At 38.1% G+C, this 19,272-nt stretch overlaps 1 protein-coding gene across 6 annotated transcripts in view; it reads left to right on the forward strand.

The window, feature by feature from the left end:
* Positions 1-19,272, forward strand: part of LOC133564189 (1-acyl-sn-glycerol-3-phosphate acyltransferase gamma-like) — a 42,384-nt gene that overhangs the window by 7,809 nt on the left and 15,303 nt on the right. Inside the window, exon 1 of one of the 6 annotated variants that reach the window (XM_061918337.1) lies at positions 7,264-7,556. The exons of 4 other annotated variants lie outside the window; for them this stretch is intronic. The gene's annotated coding sequence lies outside the window, so the exon portion shown is untranslated. Of the gene's footprint in view, positions 1-7,263; positions 7,557-12,696; positions 12,778-19,272 lie in introns of those variants that run through there. One more of the 6 variants, XM_061918336.1, reaches the window with a different exon arrangement.

Consider the following 19,272-nt stretch of genomic DNA (forward strand, 5'->3'; position numbering starts at 1 on the left):
TTACGTTATCAGACACGTACAAAAAAGGCTAACGTTAACTTTACCGTTAGCCACTGAACTATGCTGAGGTAACGTTAGTCTATCTAACATTACTGCAGTCCTGGTTGACATAAGAGGTAACGTTATTTTAGCCTAAAGGCTACAAGTGAGGGCAGCACAGTGTCGGAGGAGTTAGTGCATCTGCCTCACAATACGTTGGTCCTGAGTAGTCCTGGGTTCAATCCCGGGCTCGGGATCTTTTTGTGTGGAATTTTAAATTAATTAGCGCCCCAGCGGCAATACAAGGAAATACGGTAGCTAAAACACTGTGGACAGACATTAGCCGCTAGCTAACTATGTTTTAAAGCACCGTTTGCAGAGCAGTGCTTCAGTGTTTATAGCTTCACCTTTATCGTTAGTTTTTGAAATATGTCAGTTCTCCATCTTCTGGTTTCACGCTGTTTCCATTTGTAAGTGCTCTTTGTGTGTGTGTTGAACCTTGACATACGCCTTGGCTCATATCAGCAATGTCCGTACGGCGTACTATCATGTCCGTAAAAAGATTTTCAAATGCAATAATAGTCTATTTTTTAGTACCGCCGTGCTTTATTAGTATCGGTTTACAGTACAACCCTTATACAGTAGTACCTTAACCTACAAGTATTTTGAGATACGAGCTGTCGCGTGGCTTTTGGTCATGCTTTAAGTGTTGAGCATTAATTTGATCTAGGACCCTTCTCACCACTAGTGAGAGTGGTCTTCAGCTAGAAGCAAAGGGGACTATCAAACGAGCAATGTCAAACCAAGTTCAAGGTGGACCACGGTCGTTCTCCAGGTTAAAACTACTGTAAATGTGTGTAGTACATTCTCTTGCATTGTTTTGCTTAAAATGTTTTTCTTTTAAAATTTTGTTTTTCATTTTAAAAGGAATTTTACATATTAAAATGGTGGTTGTTTTGGGTGGGCAAGCACGGATTGATACTGATCATTTCAATAGGCAATGCAGATGAGTGTTTTGAGTTGCATGGAAGTAATTGACTTTGAACGTTGAGGAATCACTGTATGTGTTTTAAGTATTTATGATTGCGTAGACATGGCCTTCGAGTTCACCACCAGATACTAGATGTGAAACTGTCCGCAAAAATCATGGCTCTGGTCATATCACTGTCTGTGGTCAAAGTTTTTGTAAAATTGTACTTTTTAACACATAACATTACAATAAATCCCAATAATCCACCATTACTGTTTTTTGACATCAACTATGTAACGTCTCATAAGAGACTTGTCAACATTTGGTGTTTGCAATCCAGCAAATCTCCCACTATGCACTTGTTCCAGCTCAATATTTAATAAAGGGACAATATGTGCTTAGATGGCTGTCTTGTCTTCTTGTCCACAAACGGGATATTGTCGGATTGCAGGCTTGTTACTTCAATCATTGATTTGTTGTTCGTTATTTCCCATGGAGTCGTAGTATTGTGTTTGCTGTGTGATGTTGCCTCTTCCTATTTGATATGTTCATTTTAGTGTGGTGCTGGTTGTTACTTGCACTAATAAGTTATTTCCTGCACTGAACTTGCTGTGCTTCCAACGCTGTCATGTTGACATAAAACCACATCTTAAAGTAGCATTGCACGTTACCTAAGACTTATCGGTAACTGTTGTGATGTACATAAAAGTGATTAATTAGATTAAAGTTACGGCATTAGGAACACCGTTATTTCTACTGTTATTTATTATTATATAATGGAATTATTGGGAACACTGGTCATATATTACCTTTAGCCTATCATTTGCACACTATTCACTAGCAAAGCACCGAAAATTTGGCCCCCGAAAAAAAGACTTTCATCACCGAAACAGCACCTTCGGAAACCGGATGCTAAAAACGTATGCCGTACGCACGGGATTGTCTGGAGCGGAGGCAGCATGTCTTCGATGTGGATGTCCTTTAATATATAATGTGCAAATATTAGAGGACAGTGGCGGCTTTTAAGGAAAAAAAATGCAGTTGCAGCAGCAGCGCGCTGCAGGTTTGATGTCAGTCAGGCCCGCTGAAACTCTCGCTGTTCGTAGCGGACACGGAGCAACAGAAGTAAAGAGTCTTAACACAAGTACATTTTGCAATAACACCAGAAAAAGTTGTTTTTAATAAAGGAAAAGTCAATGAAGAATGTAGTAATCTCTAAAAATCTGAACAATTTTCAACACAGTACATTGTAAAAAAGGAAATAATATAAGAAGAACTATGGTAATATTGATTAACATGTTTTTAAATATATGCATAACTTTTTTTTTTAGCATTTTTAAATTAAATATATGCGTCATTGCAGATTATGCACATTTTATGAGGATGTAATTCTGACCACGCTCCCATGGCCACAGGTATGTTGGCAATCTGGGGTAAACCCTGAATATATAAGTCATTGCACTTGTAAAGTATCCCTATATCGATATAAAATATCACTATATCGATAAGCAGAGGTGTTATGTGCCAGTCATCTTTGGGTTTTAATGGCTGGATAATATGCGCGTAACAGCCGGTGAATTTGTTTTTATGTGAACAAACCATCCATCCATCCATTTTCTACCTCTTGTCCCTTTCGGGGTACCTAGGGGGAAAACCCCTTTGTTGGTCATTACGGGTTTAGAGTTGTATTTTATGACCGTTCAAGAGTCATTGAATGAGTGCGTAGAAGACAGAAGGGAAAATATGCAATTTAGGTGAGATAGTTTTAAATGTTGTTTAGTATGTTTTATTCATGTGATTGTCGATTGACCAACTCGTCATCATCTTTTCGACATACTTTTATATACTCACAAAAACATCTTAATCCGGGAGATTCGTAACTTCAGTCGGGATGTCTGTACACTCGGCCAATAATATGTATGGGAGCCCTTTGGCACTATGACTATGCTTTAGACACATCCACTATGTTTGTTTACAGTCCAGAAACCATGATACCTTCGCCTCACATTGCGCAGTGAGCACGTTTATAATCAGAACTACACGCGCATTCCAAACTAGGTGGTATAAATAAGAAAAACGATGCCTTACAACTAGGGATGCACCGATTAATAGGTAACCGAATATATTCGGCCGAATATGGCAAAAAAAGCCACATTTGGCCTTCGGTGGAATGAGTTAAAAACAAGGCCGAATAGTGGCGGGTGACGCAATTTTTTGACGCAGTGACGTTGGGATATGTTGTGTACCTGTATAAGTGTATGAGGTTACAAGCACACACTTATTGAGATTTAGTGGGGCCTCTGTTTACATTATTAGCCTGTTGTGAAGGCTAGCTGTATAAGTGTATGAGGTTACAAGCACACACTTAATTGAGATTTACTTGAGCCTTCTGTTTACATTATTAGCATATCTACTGGGGCTAAGCAGACTTTTGCCAAAAGGACAATAATTCATTTGTTGTGGGTTTATCCACTTTAATGCACTTTATTTTTTGGGGGAATGCATGTTTTGTTTGAAGGCCTAATATAAATGAAAAACTTTGTGCTTTTTTTGAAAAGCAAAGGCTACTGGAATATTTAAAAAATTTCAATATTCAATAAAAAAATGCTTTATTTGAAAAACATGACTAAATATATATTGTAGGCTATTTATGCAATATTTAAAAAATTATGAAAAACTGCATTCATTACTCTGTATTCGGCCTTCGGCCAAGCGTTTAATTTTTATTCGGCTTCGGACACAAATTTTCATTTCGGTGAATCCCTAGTTACAACACATGCGCTCTGAACCGTGTAAGGTCATCGATTGCTTTTTTTCATAAACTGTTCCATTCCTGCCAAATACTGTAATATTGTATGCAGTATGTGTTTTGTGGTCTCAAAGTCCTGAATGATAGAGACTATCTTGATGATCTGATAAGGTCTTAAAATGGTATGTTACAACATACATAGATTTTCCGCAGGACTTTACACCATACTTAGGGTATACCCTATCCACAGTAGTATGCTGGTAAACATTTATCTTATACACACGTGTCATCACTGGTTCACGTCTTGCTATGGTTGTATTGAAAATCCTAATACGTATAGATTAATATACTGTATGTGAAATATGCATGGCACATTTGTAGCAATTAGTTAGTTGATTTTTCCGCTATGGTCTTCATTCAGAAGACCAAGTTAGTTTGCCATATCTCAGGATGGACTGGGAAAAAACCTTGGTCCAGACTGCCTCACTACAATCGCAGATGTACATCTAAAAAACACAACCCCTTGACAACACCGCTATACTGAATACAATCCATTTATACCCTGGAGCTTTGACTAAATACATGATAACTACACAGTGTGTTGCTAACTTGCTTTAAAGAAGAATGCTTGAGTAAGGATTTAAGATTAGGGTTGGGGATCTTCTGGTACCTCACCATACAATATTTGATATATGGCTTATAATAACGATGATGTATGTATGGCGATTAAAGGTGGGAAAAATAATCTTTGTTTAATGCATCATGACTGGAATGTGGATGATTTTGAATCGATAGACAAATGTAAAAATATTATGTATGTTAAATAATATAATACAGATGGTTTTGAAATGCAGGTCTACTGAAGGAGGAGAGGACAAGCTAAACTCGCCATGGAGCTATCTTAAATGTAAAGTAGTGAAACAAAAATAGAATACATTTATTGTACACTTGACCAAAAATCCAAATGGAACTGCGTTACAACAGTATAATCCGCCCAGAAAAGGAAATTAATCAGTAGAAACAGTAATATCCAAACAGATTTACAGCGCTATCAGCCATAGATACGAATGGGCAGATAGTAGATACGATGCGACACACCTCTTTGAGCTGCAACTTTACAACGAGCGGGGGCAAAGTGTCTATGCATTCTGTGGTTTCAGAAGGCATGTGTTAGCAAGTAAGGTCTGTGTGAGCTCACGGTGGCGGTTATCAAAGTTGCTGTGTTTGTTTGTTGCGCTGTCTCTGTTGCATATTTTCTTCAAACACCTTTTACGTAATGCAGAGTCTTCATTCAGAGTTGGACTAATAAAACTTAACTCCATCAGACGAGTCTTCTATTAGGGCGCCTTTGTTTATTCCTTTTCTTTTTCTGTGTATTTTCTACTGTAACTTCTAAGCAAATTTGTAAGACAAACATGGAAGTGACTGGACTTGTGAAGGAAGACCGATGAAATACATTTATAACAGTACATGGCCAGATTGCAAAGTTAATCATTGGGATATTATGGTATAAAGATTCGTTGTCACACCTCGTGCTGTGCGATATAATGATATATCTGGTAGTACAACACAGAGGTGGGTAGTAACGCGCTACATTTACTCCGTTACATCTACTTGAGTAACTTTTGGGATAAGTTGTACTTCTAAGCGAAGTTTTAATGCAACATACTTTTACTTGAGTATATTTATAGAGAAGAAACACTACTTTTACTCCGCTCCATTTATCTACATTCAGCTCGCACCTCACTACTGATTTTTATCGATCTGTTAATGCACGCTTTGTCTGTTTTGGTTTGTCAGGCAGACCTTCAAAGTAGGATCCATCACTAGGGTTGGGTATCGTTTGAATTCGAACGATTCCGATTCTTTGTTTTGATTCCGATTCTGATTCTTCTTGTACCATGCCGGGATTAATGTGTTTGACAGGTAGTCCCTGAAAGGTTGTATGTATTTTGGGTTGAGAGTTTTCACCATATCCCTGCAAACATAAACAAACATGTAATGTTGCTGTTACTGTTTAGCCCAGTATCAATTAGCTTAGCTCTGACGTTATTGCTTAACTAACCTAAATGTTGGAGATTCCACCTCTGACAAGGGATGCAGTGACCGTTCTGTGGCACTCTTCCGTCTGTGGCACCGACATCTACCCCATTGCCGCTACGGTGAACGGCATACGCTGAGCACATCGCGGAGCCTGGCTAGCAGGTTGTAAATTGTCTATGAAAAATACGCGGGCTAATTTGTTAGCTGCCTCAACATTGGGGCAAAACACATTATTTATTGCATATATATTGTTTTACTTACCGGATTCGGACTGCAGTGCAGTCACCGAGGTGCCAGGCTGGGCGTCGGAGCCAGAGGAAGAGGCAGAGAAGGACGGTCGGCGCAGCGCGTCGAAGACGGGACATGCATTTATTTGTACTCCATGAACTCGGAGGTGCTTCATCATGTTCGACGTGCACCCTCCTAAGCACGGAACAGTCCTGTCGCACGTGTTACATTTCGCCAATGTTTCATTTTTTTTAGTAAAATAAAACCACACTTTCGACCGCCGACGCCCGCTATCCATGCTTGACTGACTCGCTCGGCTATGCTAACACTTCCGGCGGTGGGGGTGGGCGCTTCTTCGTTGGTGTTCAGCGGCTTCTTCTTCCGGTCGGCGGACTTATTATTTTTTTCCGGTCGGCGGACTGGGTATCGAAACTAGGAATCGAAATTTAAACTTTTGAACGATTCCGGGAGAATCGTAAAGTTAGTCCCGGTTCCAATCGATACTCGATACCCAACCCTATCTATCACATGCCTGCATTTCACCAATCAAATGCAGTCACTGGTGACGTTTGACTCCGTTTCACCAATCAAATCGAGCCTGGCGGTCACATGATTAACTGCACACTTTTTTTTTTTTTTTTTTAAACCTTTATTTATAAATTTCAACATTTACAAACAGTTGAAAATAATAAAGTAAGTACAAAAACAGTTAAAAACAGTATACAAACCGTACAAAATAGCGCCAGGGGGTTGTAAATTCAAAGTAACTAAAATAGAATGCAAACATTTTTTTTTTAAATATACAAAGTGCAAAGCCATAGGCTCACTCAATCTCAGTAAATAACTTGAATGTGGAACACGGCATCATTGTTTGTTAAGAACCCAACATAGTTTGGTGAAAATCTGGATAAATTGATTGGATTTTGATTGGGGATGGTGCTTGTTTTTAATAAAGGATACCGGCCAATAGCAAGGGTGGGATGGCATTGTCCTCAATGGGATTGGTCCTCTCCACTCTGTTTAAAGAGAGCCCTGCCTTCTTCTTTCTCAATGGTAATGAGATGCGACATATCCAGGATGGCTGTACCTTGCTAATCGTCACTAATCTAATCCAGAGGATTAGAGAATGAGAATACAGTCAGACAGCTCTTACAGGACATGTGTGCCGCCCTCCTTCCGTACATCCATTAGTTGAATCTGCTGATAGTCTGCAGTGACCACCAAATATTTGGGTTTTCTGCTTGCTCTCGTTGGAATTACATCTTTTTGGCTTTATTTTAAGACCATTTTTTTCAATTTGGGCTTCTTTAGTTGCCAGTAAACACTCTCTGAGAAGTCCGTTCCGCCAATAGAAGGTGTTGTTGCTGTCATCATCATAATCGCTTTCCTTCTGTGGGATTAGGATGGCTATGGAGCAGGGCAGCCTGTGATTGACTACCTGCTGCTCACAGTTGGCATTTTGTTGGTTTTTTGGCACTTGTTTGGTGGATCAGCCACAAACAAAATGCTGAACCAAAGTGCTGTGATGATCTTCACTGGGATCTGTGGAGCTTTGGTACTCATGGCGATGGCCTACTATGTCTACTGGTAAGTTCCATTTGTTTAGAAAAAGAATAGATCAGCTTACATTAAATACGCATCTTGAAATAAGTGGACACAATAATAAGGTTTACATGGTTGGAAGAAAGGGACAAAAAATGTCTAGATCACTTTACAATTAATCAGATTTTGATTACAATTTTGGCTTCTCACGATAATAAATATATGATTGAGGAAAAACGGTTAATGGGCCGTGCAAAATGCATTCAAATTCCTGATCTTAAAACAGTAACAACCTTAACACTGATGAGTGAGCGTAAGAGAGGAAAAAAAGTCCTTGTCTACTAGAAGTGTGGGATCTCAACAGGGTTGCTACTTTTTATTTAACACAGCGCTAGTATGCCTAATCAATAATCACTAAACTCAACATTAAAAGTGAAGCCATATGATTTCCGTGGACGCAGTCACAGACTTGGCCAATAAAACAAAATCCACTGTTAAACCCAGAATATCATGGAAATTGACATAAACGTCAGTGAAATGCTGTCATTGTAAGGAGAAAAAACATTTGTTTGGGACAATATTGTATCCGCTCATTCCCTAAACACTCAACCGCCCAGTCCTAAACTAAACAATGTCGATACGACCAATTGAAACAGTTCTTGCTAAAGTTAGCAAGAACAAGCCATACACCCACAACACATCTCATCTGCTTGTGTTGTTGTGAACGACATCAACGATATAAAATCACTGTACAAACAGGACAGCAGTTGCAACTTGAGAGCCTCTCTTTTTTTCCCCAAAAGCCTCAAGTCATCCCTTTACTAGTCAAGTTCAGAACAACTGCTCACTTCCCCACCTTCACATTAAAAGCATACGGTCTGACTGCGCAACATAAAGGTTTCAAAAAAAGTACTTTAAACAAGCATATTGAACTTAAAGCACTTAGTGATATGTTATGCTTTAATATCGGTCGAAATTAACCAAAGATGTATTGCGCCAATAAATGTGAGGATATTTTCATTTTATTGAATTTAATTTATGACACAAAAAGCACATACTTTATATTGGTTAATAAAGGTGACAAACATAATTAAAAAAATTCCACGGAAAAAGTGAATTTTATTGTTTTATTATATTACTATTATTTTAATTTATTGTTGTTACTATCATTATTATTTTACTTTTTCTTTATACATTCCTAATTATCAACCGTTGTTTTTTAAAAAATAATTTAAAAGTTGCGTTTTAGTGGTACAATAAACATGCTTTCAAATTAACGTATTATTGTGTTATTAATTGTGATTTAAATATCTAACAAAAATAATTGTAATAATTATTTTCGCATTAATTGTCCAGCCCTACTTTACATGAATAGTGACAAACAGCTGTCTGCCCTAAGCCGCCTTAACCCGGTCACTAACGCTAATCTTTCTTTCCGAGTTTAGTTGGGTCACAAGTCGGGTCTGTATTCATTAAAGGAGGTCCTCTTATCATGTTATTACCTGACCATATCTAAATATTGAACATTAAAACTGGATTCAACCATGTTAAAATAATAGATTTTAAAGTGAGTCTTGGCCGAGATCAAGCAAAATGTTTATTTTATTTACATATTGAAATTTATTTTTTACAAATCCCACTCCCTGTACAATATACATTGTCAGATCAATGTTTGTGTAAGAAAGATGGCAGCTATAGTGTAGCAATTAAACTAGTGGCTCATCTTAGCTAAAATTGCACTTTAGATGCCAGCATTAGGAAGGTCTGTTTAGTAAACTAAAATGGAAGAATGCTGACATGTAAAAAAAATTCTAGATAAAGGAAGGTAGGGCAAAACTGACACGAGTTGGACCAAATGTCACGGACATTTGTTATCTATGTTCAACCTTGCATTTCTCATGATATATTGCTTTTATTTTGGTACGTATGGAGTTGGTTACACTCTCTGAAACAGCACAGCACGCGTACATTTCCAAAATTGCCAATGAAATGATGACTACATCGGTGTATATTCCAGGGTTAAACTGACATCATCATATAAATTTTAATGTTGCTGAACTGAGGCACACTGACATCGCAGGTAACATTGTTTGTGACGGAGGGCCATGTTCTAAAATAAGTGCTGCAATAAAGCCAAAGAAAAAACAAAACACTGTCTAATGAAACATTGTTTCCCAAAAGAAATGAGCTGGTTTAATAAAATGTTTAAGTTTGAGGTCTACTAAATCTGTGGTAAATAGCCCTCTTTTCAGTAATTTTGTGAATTCCTGCCGAGCTTGTGTCTTAAGGCTCAGTTTGTGCTGTGTGTACAAAGTGTAAAGATGAAGTCAGGAGGAAAGGGTGTCAAGAGTGAAATGAGTACAAAGGTCTAGTTCATTGCTAGTGTGGCAATCTTTCTAAGCTGTGAAATACTGTGTTGCCATCACAACCCTGAAACTTCAGTACTGGGCTTGAAACTCTGACATAGTAAACGCAATGAATTGTAGGTCTTGCGGACCTCTGAATAGATTTTCTACACAGCTTAATACAGGACTTTGTGATAAAGATTTTTTATTTCCTTTAACAAGTTCATGGGGCAAACGTGTAGCATTATCAATTGCCACAATCGTTGTCATGATCGCTTCAGGGGGTAACAAAATATTTTCTCATTTCCAGCATGAAAGCAAAACCAAGGAACTCGGGTTAGTGTGCTAAGAAAGAGATGAATTGATTGGATAGCTGCAATCGGGCGGAAAGCTGGGTACACCCTGGTGAGATAGGCTCCAGTACTCCCCTCGACCCTGGAAGGGATATATGCGGTAGGAAATGGACGGATGGATGGTTGGATAGCAGCCAAGGGACGATCAAACGCAATCGCCCGGTACGTGTTGCATTCATGGCGTTTTCAGACTGGTACGTTTGACTCAAAGCATGTTTTACTCTGTTTCACACATACCATTCAGTAGGTTTATTAGTGTTAGCCAAGATGAATGAAGGACTCAGTCTTAAGATACCCTGCATTCTGAAATTCTCTACCGGTATAAAAATGGACTTCGTTGACTAGGTATAGACAAGTTTAGCTTCGACAATGACGGCAGCTCACTTAAATCTCTTGTCCATTGGACGTGCTTATGGATCGATTCCACCAATTGTAATTATTTTTTTCGAGGTAGCGGGCCTTTGGAATAGTGTACAGTTCTTCTCAGTACGGTCCCTTGATTTTCTTTTATTTTGTACGATCCGTTTTTATCAGGTACAGTACAGCCATGTAAACAAAAGTCTTGGCCAGCAAAAATGGTCACCTTGGCCCCGGAATGAATTGCGAAATCAGGTGCCCTTTCGAGCCCCATTGTGTCAAATAAATAATTTTTTTATGTTCAATGGGCGAGCTCATAAAAATGATGACAGAAAGTATGACGTTTGGTCAATTATGCTAATTCTTACCATTGATATTATATGCAGTACATAACATAGGCAGTATTACATTAACAATAACAGTTCAGTATTTCACCAGTATGTTTTAGTATGGACATTTCACCTGACATCGCTTTTTGTATAGCTGTTAAAAACGTATGCACTCATTTTGTCACTTCATGAATGGTAAGTTTTGCATAGGCACTTTGTAAACTACTTTTAGTACTGTTTGTAATTCACGTATTGTATCTCAGACTTTATAATTATAAGACTTTTTGCACAAGAACTTTGAGAATTGTACATTGTATTATGCTGGCTGTTACGTTGTCTCTTTTTAAACAAGTAGTTGTGAGATAAGATATACGTTATAACGGTGTATGGCAGGGGTAGGGAACCTATGGCTCTAGAGCCAGATGTGGCTCTTTTGATGACTGCATCTGGCTCTCGGATAAATCTGAGCTAACATTGCTTAACACGATAAGTAATGAATAATTCCGCTTGTAATCAGTGTTAAAAATGACGTTCAAAATATAAAACATTCTCATGCTTTTTTATGTTCAAGAAGTTGCATTAATGGTAAGAAGTAATTTATTTATTATTGGTTAGTGTGGGGCTTGCCCTCCTGGGGGTTATTCAGACCACCAAGATCCTGTTTTAGGATCCTGTTTTACCATGAATTGATTAACGTGGACCCCGACTTAAACAAGTTGAAAAACTTATTCGGGTGTTACCATTTAGTGGTCAATTGTACGGAATATGTACTGTACTATGGAAACTACTAATAAAAGTATCAATCAATCAAGGGTTACAATATTGTTTTATTTTATTTTTCTCTCAGTTCCTTTCGAGCAATTGTCTTTTTCTCTTTCGTCCTCACTCGCGCTCTGGCTCTAGCCCCAACCCTGTCTCTCCTCCTGGGTGCTGCTTATAACAGAGCGACAGGTGATTAGATAAAAAGGCCCAGGTGGGCCTTCTACGCACCTGTCGCTGATTTCGAGGCCGGTCCTGGCAACATCCTGCTTCGCTGCAGGCCCGCGGGCCAAGCCCCCTCCACAGTTAGCTTCAGAATAACAATGTTATTATAAAGAATAAGAGACCTATTATACTCTGAAAATGTTGGTCTTACTTAAAAATGCACGTGTTTAGTGGTGTTCAGTGTTAAAAAAAAATATTATATGGCTCTTAGGGAAATACATTTTAAAATATTTGGCTTTTTGGCTCTCTCAGCCAAAAAGGTTCCCGACCCCTGGTGTATGGGCTTACAGATGTATTTAATTGTTTTTGTAAAGTGCTGTACTGTCTTATGTGAGTATATGTTGTATAAGCTGTCATTTTATTGTTTTACTATAAGTCGTAGTATCAGTAATGTTTTGTACCATGTTTATACAGTGTTGAATGTCAGGTGGTGTCAAATAAGTGTGTTTTAATAACTACAGATGGAAATAAGCTGATACTTAAATCTGGTGCACCTCGTGAATAATGCATGGTGCACACTATCGACGTTTGCTCTTTGAAACTGGATTACATGATTATTATTAGTTTGTCTTTGTGTTCATTGATAAGAATGTATTGTGACGTGTACATTTTCATAAAGCTCTGACATAGTTGTACTTTTACGACTAAATTATTTCTGTGTTACGTTCTCAAACTGCAAATAATTTAATAGGGGCCATGAATGACATAGTGATATGACAGGGAGACTTAACTGTTCTTATTTTGGGCAAAGGTCATTATGCGGTTGGCAACTGTGGATGTTTGGACTTGATTACGTCAGTGTGGTCACGTGACATTCTTTAGTCATTTTGGTGCATTTGAACTCCAAAAACCTGGAAACATTCTATGTGCACTGGCCAAAGAGACTGAGCTGAGGGAGGTATTGTAGACATTGCATGTTTTCTTTTCAAACCAGTTTGCTTGATCTGTGCATGGATTGTTTTATTTCTTTACTTGGAATATTGTAGTTTGTTGTTGCCAGTGAATGTCAGCCTGTGGATCTATTGTTGCTGTTAATTCATGGTTGTTAATGGGTTTTTAGTTTGGCAGACTGACATTATTATTTGGCTATATGTTACACCTCAGGTTACAATTATATTGTCTTAAAATGATTTAATTTCAGTTTATTTGATAATGATCTACCTATGAATGAATTATACATTTGTGTACATTAAATACATGTTAAAATACAAAACCAATGTAAAAATTCTCCAGACTAATAAGTAAGCTCAGTTTAAATGTTCTGTAAAACAAACAGTTGCTGAGGGTGGTAGTTCATCTTAGTTTCAAAAAAGACACAAACAACTGCTTGAGTTTTTGTGCACATTTCCCCCAAAATGTTAAATTTTGGAATTACATGACTTTGAGGTGTTCAAAATTGTGGATTCTACTGTCGTTTAAATATTGCAAATATAGTTTAAAAAAAAATGTGTGTGTAGTCGGTGGATGTCAATTTCACAAGTAATAAGAGGTTAGTCCCACTCTAAATTTACTTGGGATTTGCAGTAATTTGAATATTTTTTAAAGGGAACTGCAATTTTGCCTATCGTTCACAATCTTTATGTGAGACAAGAACACAACTTTCTCTTTTTAGTGTATTGTAAATAGCAAAAAATAACGCTAGCAATAGGTGGCTAACGTAAGTCATCACTTCTGCCTATAAAGCGCTGTAAAAACATTGAAAAACTGCCAACAATGCTTTACATTTACATGCTGTGACCTGCATGCTTTTGTTAGATATATGTGGGCTCGTACTTGAACTATAGGTTTGAACAGAATTGATGCTAGAAAATGCTCCAGACTTCACAAGGCCAGTACAATCTCAAAATATATCATCTTTACAGCAGTTCCTCAGTTTTCGTGAGTAAAGGAGAAAATAATAAGAAAACCGAATTAACTCTTCGCATAAGAAATTCTTAATTCTTTGTTTAGGCACTTGATTGGGCAGAATGATGCACAGGAAACAGACACGTTTTGTATACACAATGTTATGTTATGTTGTACGGAAACACTGATGGCATGCATCATTTTGGTGACTGAGGTACCACAGTACACTATTTTATTTTAATTTTATATCATCTAGTGCTTTACAATACAACTATGGATGTATCTATGTGTATATGTAGACAGATAGTATTTTATTGATTCCTTCAGGAAAATTAAAATGTGTGTATACATATATATATACTTAAGATCTAATTGTCTATTATGAGGGATGTGCTTTTTGTTTTTTACAAGTTATATATATGGGACAGCGTGGCGCAGTGGGAGAGTGGCCGTGCGCAACCTGAGGGTCCCTGATTCAAATCCCACCTAGTACCAACCTCGTCACGTCCATTGTGTCCTGAGCAAGACACTTCACCCTTGCTCCTGATGGGTGCTGGTTAGCGCCTTGCATGGCAGCTCCCTCCATCAGTGTGTGAATGTGTGTGTGAATGGGTAAATGTGGATGTAGTGTCAAAGCGCTTTGAGTACCTTGAAGGTAGAAAAGCGCTACACAAGTACAACCCATTTATTTATTTATTTACTTGTCCAAAAGTCGAGTGAAAAGCACAGAAAATATTACAAATAACAGATGCATCGTTGGGTGTGCTCTTTTTTTACTTGAAAGCATGTAAACTTTAAGCCTGAGGTGTAATAGTGTGACAAAATAGGGTAGTGTGAAAATGTAGACCTAGAGAAAGTTGAGAACTATTGTCTGCCGGTTTAGCGCCAGGACGTTTCGGCTGTGTAACGTTCAATTTGGTCTGTTATTTGTATCCAAGTATGGAAAAAAATATATATTATGCAGTCATTATTATTCAAATATTATTAAACCCACGCTTTAGTTCCTACCTGTTTTTTTTTTCCGTACACCCTATTAGGGAACGGACGAGGGTTGAAAAGAAAAGACGTTAACACGGCTAAAGACTACGGTCAGTTTTAAAAATTAAAAAAGAAACTCTCATACAGTCGAAGTGACTTTCCCTGTTTGATCCGCAATTTCTTCGCTCTCTGCAGCACTCCATTTTACTTCTTCTTCCCACTCCTTGCACACAATCAACAGTGAGACAAAAAGATGGTGCAACCAAACTGTATAGTACTGTAACCTGGTTGGCTGTTAGCGTGTCACTACCATTGCTGGGTGATCACTTCCTGTTTTGCAAGGTTACCAGAGCACCTTTGTTCATCTAACCAACATTGCTTCATAACCTCCGGTTTCTCCCCACCAAAAATTATGTATATCGAACGTTTTATGAAATATATTTTTTATTGATATTGAAAATGCGTCTGTCACGATATAGTTTTATTGGCACGGGCCAAGTTCATATGTGTATCTCTTTGGTATTTATGTGCATAGTACAAAGTCCGTTAATGTAATTAATATGACCAGAGCATAAACTTTGTGGTATCTCAAAGCTTTTACTTTGTGTGTTGTCTGTTCTTCGATTGGAGCTACATGCGTCCACAAATGACAAGATGCTATACTGTCGGGTGTGGACTGATGCACTCAGATGTCCATGTTGATGTAATCACAAAGAGGTCAGAGGAGGTCCCGGGAAACATGAGATGTCCTCCCAAAGACAACTGCCATCTGTCACCTGGCTTTGTTATGACAAGCCTCACAAGTAAATCAGCAATTCTTGTGACTGTGACTATTTTTATGCCATGCCTCATATACCTTAAAAGGCAGATTTTGGTTGGTTCATTGAATTGTGGACATTCAATTTGAAATATAAACTTGGAACAGGATGGTTATTTAAAAGTGGGGACAAACAAACATTCAGTTTAATCACTGTGTTATTAATATTTGATACTATCGTATTTTTTGGACCATAGAGCGCACTAGATTATAAGATGCACTGCCAATGAGCGGGTCTATTCAAGTCTATTTTCATACAATATAAAGGGGTCATATTATACTTTTTCCTACATTTAAAACACTTCCTTGTTGTCTACATAACATGTAATGGTGGTTCTTTGGTCAAAATGTTGCATAGATTATGTTATACAGACCATCTTCAAGACGCTCTCTGACCGTCACTTCAGGATATGCCGTTTTGTGGGCTGTCTGATTATCGTGCCTCCACTTCGACAGCGCCTCCCCCCATCATCTTTGTTTTATCGGTTGTTTTCAGCACTTCCATAGCGAGTCTCCTGACAGATATGAGTTAGAACTTTGCGCTACGTTGTATTAGAAATGGCAACAGCGGAGGATGAATGCCCCACAACAAAAGGATATAGAAGAAGGAGCTTATTGACCACAGCACATTTTCAGGACTAATGCAGATCCCAAATACACATTAGCAGGTACCAATAGGTAAGAACATTTTGGTTTTGCATAATATTGCGGATCAAAACTCCAGATAAAGACTCCTAGAGGGTGCCATTTTGGGATCCTTTTATACATCATAATCATACCAGTATGTAGAAGCACAGTACGTCTGACTACGGTAGCCATGATGGGTGGACAATCCAACAAGCGGTGCAACTTAGTAGTTTAACAAAGTCTTACTAAACATTTTAACTGGTTTTCGAGCGCAGTTTGTAATGTTCTATATTCTCAATGGAACATCGAAGTTGGGGCTCACTTGCATACCTGTACTTGCTAGCATCATTTATTGTCCAGACGTCAATTTGCAGTCCACATTTATCTTTTGCGTGACTGCCATCTACTGGTCACATCTATCATTATGTACCAAATAAAATTGTTTTAAGGTCGGTAAACACAACCAGAATTAATCTGCACTAGATTATAAAGTGCACTGTTGAGAACATGAAAAATATATGAATTTGTTATGAAACGCTGCGGGGATCATATTCTATTTAGGTTTTCAGGTCACTTATGTTTTTCTGTTAGTGTTGGACTCTGTTTAGTTCCTGTTTATGCATCTCTGAGTTTGTTACCATAGCAACTTATCATTTTCACCTGCCGCTTGTGTTCCTGATGCACACCTGTTAGTCATCATTGAGATTATTATTTAAGCCTGCCTTTGCCAGTGAGTCGGTCTAGCTTCTTTGTTTTGCATCACACGACTGCCACGTAAGTTTATATCGTCTCCTAGCCCCTGCTAGTTGTCTAAGTCAGTGCTAAGTGTTGGCCTTAGCTTCCGGTGTGTTCGGCACGCTGTTCTTTCGTTTGTTTGTCTGTTTTGTACCAGTGTTGTTATTTTTTCCATTAAATCAAGTCCTTACCTGCAATTCCTGTCCAAATCGTCCTTTGTATCCTTGGGAGAACAAAATCCTGCATCATCATACGACCCGAACGTGACAGAATTGTGCTTTTATAGTCTGAAAAATACTGTACTATAAAGGTTACAATTATGTGGTTGATTATAATTTCTTATAATAAATGAGCCCAGGCCTTGGTCCAATAAAGTGATGGCATTTATTGCTGACTTCGTACAAATATTTGAGTCTACCATCCAGTGCAAAATGACACAACCAATTTATTTTTATGTTGGCTGTCTATTTCAGTCTGATAATGGGCTTATTTTGACACACACTATTTTCGACAAGACAGCCCTCACACCATGTTTCTCCCCCCATGACTTGGATTCCCTCTGGGCGAAGATCTGCCATTGTCTTTCCTCACAAGCGAGTACAAGGACTGCAGTGTTGTTAGCACAGATTGTCACACAACATAATAGCCTCTCATCCACACAGGACCTGAGAGCAAAGTAGTTTCTTTTATTCAGGATTGTTACAGGTTCTTTGGGTTAGAGGCCTTGGTGGGAGTCTTGACTAGTTCAATCCGTAAAAATAATTCTCTAGGTTTTAGGGTGGAACTTTTTGTTTTTACAAGCTGCTTTCTTGACATTAAAAGACCTTCACATCGAGCTGACTGGTGCTGTACTAGAGGGTGGCGAGGTCGTTTGGATGAAACAGGACAGGCCCAACCCTGAACCGGCTGACACCCGATGTTTTAGAGAGGGTTTTAGGTGCTCTATAAAATTTGATTGATCAAAGCAAGCCACAGTGATTTAATTAAAACACCTTTAACTTAAGTAGTTGGTGCTGACATTCTCAAAAGTTGAGGTTAACGGTTCAAGAGGGATTCCAATTACTTTTTTTCTGACTGACAACTATACAAATACATCCTCGCCAGTACATGGCATTGTTGTTAAATACAATTTATTGGGTTTACTTTTTTCACATGGAACTGTACCATAGTGTAGTTTCAGTACATTTACAATGTTTTTCTCCAGACTCACAAATAATATTTAATCTCCACCTTTCCTGTTCGAGAGGATTTGCTCTCTACATCGATGTAACTCTGACTTGTCACTTTGCACAAATATCTATTATCTGAGGCTTCTCGGTCCTTGAGTCAGTGCAATGCAGAATTTTAAGTTTGGGCCATAATTCAATGTTGTATATAGAGATGGTAATCTATAAATCATCACAAAAATTGTTGTAAAAATCCAGTTAGATTTTGTGAGGAGGTGCTGATCGTTTGGGCTCCATTCAGAATCGGCCACATTGCCGATCGTAAGAGCCAGTCCCCTTTGGCTGATACTTAATTTTTTGTCACTCAACTGACAGAGGCAGCTAATCAAGCTCCATACACAGTGTGGAGCCGTTCCACCAGGTTTACCTCTAATAATAATAAAATGGAATAAACGGCATTTCTTGGTATCTGCAGTATCATTATCAATGGTCACTGAATGTTTTACACTGAGTAAGAGCAAGCCAGGAGTAGGCATGCTGATCGCTATGCTCGCCTCTAAGCTAGCTAGCTGTGGTTTGAATGCAAACCTTTCCTAGGTTATCAGGCTTATGTTAACATGCTAACAATTTAAGTTAGCATTTTAGCTAACTTTATTTGTTTAAACCTCAAAATCATGGCTTTTGATATTTGGTGACGACTTAGAAGTATGGTGTCTTTTCTTATGTCACCATGCAATTTAGTTACTTTTATATATTTTAACCTCAAAGTCATGGTTTTTGATTCCTTGCGCCATCTTTGAAGAATGGTCACTTTTCCTATGTCGTCATGCTAAGGTTAGCATGCTAACATTTTTTGTTATCAATTTAATTAACTTCATTCATTTGTACCTAAATGTTGATAGTGTTGGCCATCTTGCAAGGATGGTCACTGTTCCCATATCATGTCAATGTTTTATGCTAGCTCTTTAGCTTCAATCAAAGGTTCACGGCACAGATAGCAGGCCCATCAAAAATCCATTTTTTTTTCCCCCCCTGGTTTTACATATACAGTGTATATAATCCATGGTGTACGCACTCGCATCCAAAAACCAGAAATATGTCAGCAGCTAAAGGAGAAGTCTTTTATATACAGTGTGTGTGTGTGTGTATATATGTGTATATATATATATATATATATATATATATATATATATATAATAATGTGTTTCGAGCACGTCCGACCGGT

The sequence above is a fragment of the Nerophis ophidion genome, linkage group LG13 (assembly GCF_033978795.1).
Source record: "Nerophis ophidion isolate RoL-2023_Sa linkage group LG13, RoL_Noph_v1.0, whole genome shotgun sequence".
In the NCBI taxonomy this organism is placed as follows: domain Eukaryota; kingdom Metazoa; phylum Chordata; class Actinopteri; order Syngnathiformes; family Syngnathidae; genus Nerophis; species Nerophis ophidion.